Below are 5,628 nucleotides of genomic sequence, written 5' to 3'. Positions count from 1 at the left end.
CCAAGGAACGCAGCAGCTGCTCCTCTGGGCCTGTGGCTATTCCAAAGCCTGCAGTGTCACAGGAAGAGCAGGACTTACTTAAATGGCAGTAAGAACGCACGCCGACTATCTCTGGGAGGCACGGTGACTTCAGGCAGGAGCTCCTAGATGGAATGCGAAGCCGAGGGTTACTCGGAGTTCAGCTCAGACCAGGGCAATGCGTAAGACTTCGACGCCATGAGGGAGGTGCCACAACGGTGTTCGTGAACGTGTGCGAGTGCTGAGGAAATTAAGCTGCTCCCAAAGAGAGTGCAGTGCGTTTTCCTACGCTCGGCATACACAGAAGGGCTCTAAAGGGCTACGGGCCCGGATGTTGCTTAGCAGACCCAGGAGGGCCTGGGGGTACTCAGGGTTCCTGCCGGAACAGGGTGCCCACGCTAGCCTCCTAGGTGTCCAGAAAACTGTGCTGCCGTGGAAGTTACCCAGAGCAGAGGCCACCGCCTCTTGGAAACTGCTGCACGCCTCCGCTTCTGCACGGCAGGTCTGGGCCTTACTTCCAGGCATCTGTTCACGCTGGGTGTGCCGTTAGCGACACCGCGTGGTGAGATGCTGACTTTCTCCTCAGGCAGAGTGACTTCGGGTACGAGGTCCTCCAAGTACTCAAAGCACACTGTTTTCTCACGGAAGCTCACACAAGGGCCATGACACAGTCGGACTCACCAGAAATGTTGTCCTGAGGCTGTTCGAGGACTCTGGTAATGTAGCTCTCCTCAAGGAACGTACAGGGTGCTGCCCATCCCTCGGCAGGCACAGAGGGCCTCCGAGGGATCAACCAATGGGTCCCGAAGTGGCTCAGCCGGCCCACGGGGGTCTGGAGGTACTCAGTGAACCTCGAGGGAAAGTGATGTATACCCGAGAGGCCTAGGAGTCCTCAAAAGTGTACTTGCTTTCACATCAAGCATTTAATCGACTAAGAATTCATGGAAACAGCTGCCTGCCTCCCTTTCTGCACGGCTACTAGGGGCCTAACCTGGAGGCAAGTTTTCACGTTGAGATTCCCTATAGCGCTAGAGTTTGTCAGGCGGACCACAACCGCGGCCACGGAAGCACCTGGTTCAGACAGAACAGACTCATACTTTTCCGCGAAGCATTCTTACAGGGTTGACAGGCCTGTCAAGAGCAGGGAATGTCAGGTAGCTTCAAGGCAGCATGAATGCAGCCTTCAAAATGGGAAAGCAAGGGTAGTTCCCGCAGGCCCCCGTTTCCATGGGCACACTCAGCATACACCCCTGTGGTTTCTAACAAGTCTAAAGCCACACTGGTGACCCTGTGTTTCCACCCCTGAATCAACTTCTCGAAGTAGGGTGTTCTGCATCAAGCGAACTGCCTCAACCAAGGAACGCCGCAGCTGCTCCTCTGGGCCTGTGGCTATTCCAAAGTCTGCAGTGTCACAGGAAGAGCAGGACTTAGTTAAATGGCAGTAAGAACGCACGCCGACTATCTCTGGGAGGCACGGTGACTTCAGGCAGGAGCTCCTAGATGGAATGCGAAGCCGAGGGTTACTCGGAGTTCAGCTCAGACCAGGGCAATGCGTAAGACTTCGACGCCATGAGGGAGGTGCCACAACGGTGTTCGTGAACGTGTGCGAGTGCTGAGGAAATTAAGCTGCTCCCAAAGAGAGTGCAGTGCGTTTCCCTACGCTCGGCATACACAGAGGGGCTCTAAAGGGCTACGGGCCCGGATGTTGCTTAGCAGACCCAGGAGGGCCTGGGGGTACTCAGGGTTCCTGCCGGAACAGGGTGCCCACGCTAGCCTCCTAGGAGTCCAGAAAACTGTGCTGCCGTGGAAGTTACCCAGAGCAGAGGCCACCGCCTCATGGAAACTGCTGCACGCCTCCGCTTCTGCACGGCAAATTAGGGCCTTACTTCCAGGCATCTGTTCAGGCTGGGTGTGCCGTTAGCGACACCGCGTGGTGAGATGCTGACTTTCTCCTCAGGCGGAGTGACTTCGGGTACGAGGTCCTCCAAGTACTCAAAGCACACTGTTTTCTCACGGAAGCTCACACAAGGGCCATGACACAGTCGGACTCACCAGAAATGTTGTCCTGAGGCTGTTCGAGGACTCTGGAAATGTAGCTCTCCTCAAGGAACGTACAGGGTGTTGCCCATCACTCGGCAGGCACAGAGGGCCTCCAAGGGATCAACCAACGGGTCTCGAAGTGGCTCAGCAGGCCCACGGGGGTCTGGAGGTAGTCAGTGACCTTGGAGGGAAAGTGATGCATACCCGAGAGGCCTACGAGTCCTCAAAAGTGTACTTCCTTTCACATAAAGCATATAAGCGACTAAGAACTGATGGAAACAGCTGCCTGCCTCCCTTTCTGCACGGCTACTAGGGGCCTAACCTGGAGGCAAGTTTTCACGTTGAGATTCCCTTTAGCTCTAGAGCTTGTCAGGCGGACCCCAACCGCGGCCACGGAAGCACCTGGTTCAGACAGAACAGACTCATACTTTTCCGCGAAGCATTCTTACAGGGTTGACAGGCCTGTCAAGAGCAGGGAATGTCAGGTAGCTTCAAGGCAGCATGAATGCAGCCTTCAAAATGGGAAAGCAAGGCTAGTTCCCGCAGGCCCCCGTTTCCATGGGCACACTCAGCATACACCCCTGTGGTTTCTAACAAATCTAAAGACACACTGGTTCCCCTGTGTTTCTTCCCCTGAATCAACTTCTCGAAGTAGGGTGTTCTGCATCAAGCGAACTGCCTCAACCAAGGAACGCCGCAGCTGCTCCTCTGGGCCTGTGGCTATTCCAAAGCCTGCAGTGTCACAGGAAGAGCAGGACTTACTTAAATGGCAGTAAGAACGCACGCCGACTATCTCTGGGAGGCACGGTGACTTCAGGCAGGAGCTCCTAGATGGAATGCGAAGCCGAGGGTTACTCGGAGTTCAGCTCAGACCAGGGCAATGCGTAAGACTTCGACGCCATGAGGGAGGTGCCACAACGGTGTTCGTGAACGTGTGCGAGTGCTGAGGAAATTAAGCTGCTCCCAAAGAGAGTGCAGTGCGTTTTCCTACGCTCGGCATACACAGAAGGGCTCTAAAGGGCTACGGGCCCGGATGTTGCTTAGCAGACCCAGGAGGGCCTGGGGGTACTCAGGGTTCCTGCCGGAACAGGGTGCCCACGCTAGCCTCCTAGGTGTCCAGAAAACTGTGCTGCCGTGGAAGTTACCCAGAGCAGAGGCCACCGCCTCTTGGAAACTGCTGCACGCCTCCGCTTCTGCACGGCAGGTCTGGGCCTTACTTCCAGGCATCTGTTCACGCTGGGTGTGCCGTTAGCGACACCGCGTGGTGAGATGCTGACTTTCTCCTCAGGCAGAGTGACTTCGGGTACGAGGTCCTCCAAGTACTCAAAGCACACTGTTTTCTCACGGAAGCTCACACAAGGGCCATGACACAGTCGGACTCACCAGAAATGTTGTCCTGAGGCTGTTCGAGGACTCTGGAAATGTAGCTCTCCTCAAGGAACGTACAGGGTGTTGCCCATCACTCGGCAGGCACAGAGGGCCTCCAAGGGATCAACCAACGGGTCTCGAAGTGGCTCAGCAGGCCCACGGGGGTCTGGAGGTAGTCAGTGACCTTGGAGGGAAAGTGATGCATACCCGAGAGGCCTACGAGTCCTCAAAAGTGTACTTCCTTTCACATAAAGCATATAAGCGACTAAGAACTGATGGAAACAGCTGCCTGCCTCCCTTTCCGCACGGCTACTAGGGGCCTAACCTGGAGGCAAGTTTTCACGTTGAGATTCCCTTTAGCTCTAGAGCTTGTCAGGCGGACCCCAACCGCGGCCACGGAAGCACCTGGTTCAGACAGAACAGACTCATACTTTTCCGCGAAGCATTCTTACAGGGTTGACAGGCCTGTCAAGAGCAGGGAATGTCAGGTAGCTTCAAGGCAGCATGAATGCAGCCTTCAAAATGGGAAAGCAAGGCTAGTTCCCGCAGGCCCCCGTTTCCATGGGCACACTCAGCATACACCCCTGTGGTTTCTAACAAATCTAAAGACACACTGGTTCCCCTGTGTTTCTTCCCCTGAATCAACTTCTCGAAGTAGGGTGTTCTGCATCAAGCGAACTGCCTCAACCAAGGAACGCCGCAGCTGCTCCTCTGGGCCTGTGGCTATTCCAAAGCCTGCAGTGTCACAGGAAGAGCAGGACTTACTTAAATGGCAGTAAGAACGCACGCCGACTATCTCTGGGAGGCACGGTGACTTCAGGCAGGAGCTCCTAGATGGAATGCGAAGCCGAGGGTTACTCGGAGTTCAGCTCAGACCAGGGCAATGCGTAAGACTTCGACGCCATGAGGGAGGTGCCACAACGGTGTTCGTGAACGTGTGCGAGTGCTGAGGAAATTAAGCTGCTCCCAAAGAGAGTGCAGTGCGTTTTCCTACGCTCGGCATACACAGAAGGGCTCTAAAGGGCTACGGGCCCGGATGTTGCTTAGCAGACCCAGGAGGGCCTGGGGGTACTCAGGGTTCCTGCCGGAACAGGGTGCCCACGCTAGCCTCCTAGGTGTCCAGAAAACTGTGCTGCCGTGGAAGTTACCCAGAGCAGAGGCCACCGCCTCTTGGAAACTGCTGCACGCCTCCGCTTCTGCACGGCAGGTCTGGGCCTTACTTCCAGGCATCTGTTCACGCTGGGTGTGCCGTTAGCGACACCGCGTGGTGAGATGCTGACTTTCTCCTCAGGCAGAGTGACTTCGGGTACGAGGTCCTCCAAGTACTCAAAGCACACTGTTTTCTCACGGAAGCTCACACAAGGGCCATGACACAGTCGGACTCACCAGAAATGTTGTCCTGAGGCTGTTCGAGGACTCTGGTAATGTAGCTCTCCTCAAGGAACGTACAGGGTGCTGCCCATCCCTCGGCAGGCACAGAGGGCCTCCGAGGGATCAACCAATGGGTCCCGAAGTGGCTCAGCCGGCCCACGGGGGTCTGGAGGTACTCAGTGAACCTCGAGGGAAAGTGATGTATACCCGAGAGGCCTAGGAGTCCTCAAAAGTGTACTTGCTTTCACATCAAGCATTTAATCGACTAAGAATTCATGGAAACAGCTGCCTGCCTCCCTTTCTGCACGGCTACTAGGGGCCTAACCTGGAGGCAAGTTTTCACGTTGAGATTCCCTTTAGCTCTAGAGCTTGTCAGGCGGACCCCAACCGCGGCCACGGAAGCACCTGGTTCAGACAGAACAGACTCATACTTTTCCGCGAAGCATTCTTACAGGGTTGACAGGCCTGTCAAGAGCAGGGAATGTCAGATAGCTTCAAGGCAGCATGAATGCAGCCTTCAAAATGGGAAAGCAAGGCTAGTTCCCGCAGGCCCCCGTTTCCATGGGCACACTCAGCATACACCCCTGTGGTTTCTAACAAGTCTAAAGCCACACTGGTGACCCTGTGTTTCCACCCCTGAATCAACTTCTCGAAGTAGGGTGTTCTGCATCAAGCGAACTGCCTCAACCAAGGAACGCCGCAGCTGCTCCTCTGGGCCTGTGGCTATCCAAAAGCCTGCAGTGTCACAGGAAGAGCAGGACTTAGTTAAATGGCAGTAAGAACGCACGACGACTATCTCTGGGAGGCACGGTGACTTCAGGCAGGAGCTCC

Source organism: Lagenorhynchus albirostris, chromosome 17 (genome assembly GCF_949774975.1).
Source record: "Lagenorhynchus albirostris chromosome 17, mLagAlb1.1, whole genome shotgun sequence".
NCBI classification, from domain to species: Eukaryota; Metazoa; Chordata; class Mammalia; order Artiodactyla; family Delphinidae; genus Lagenorhynchus; species Lagenorhynchus albirostris.
The sequence above is the reverse complement of the archived record's forward strand: the minus strand, read 5'-3'. Positions refer to the sequence as shown.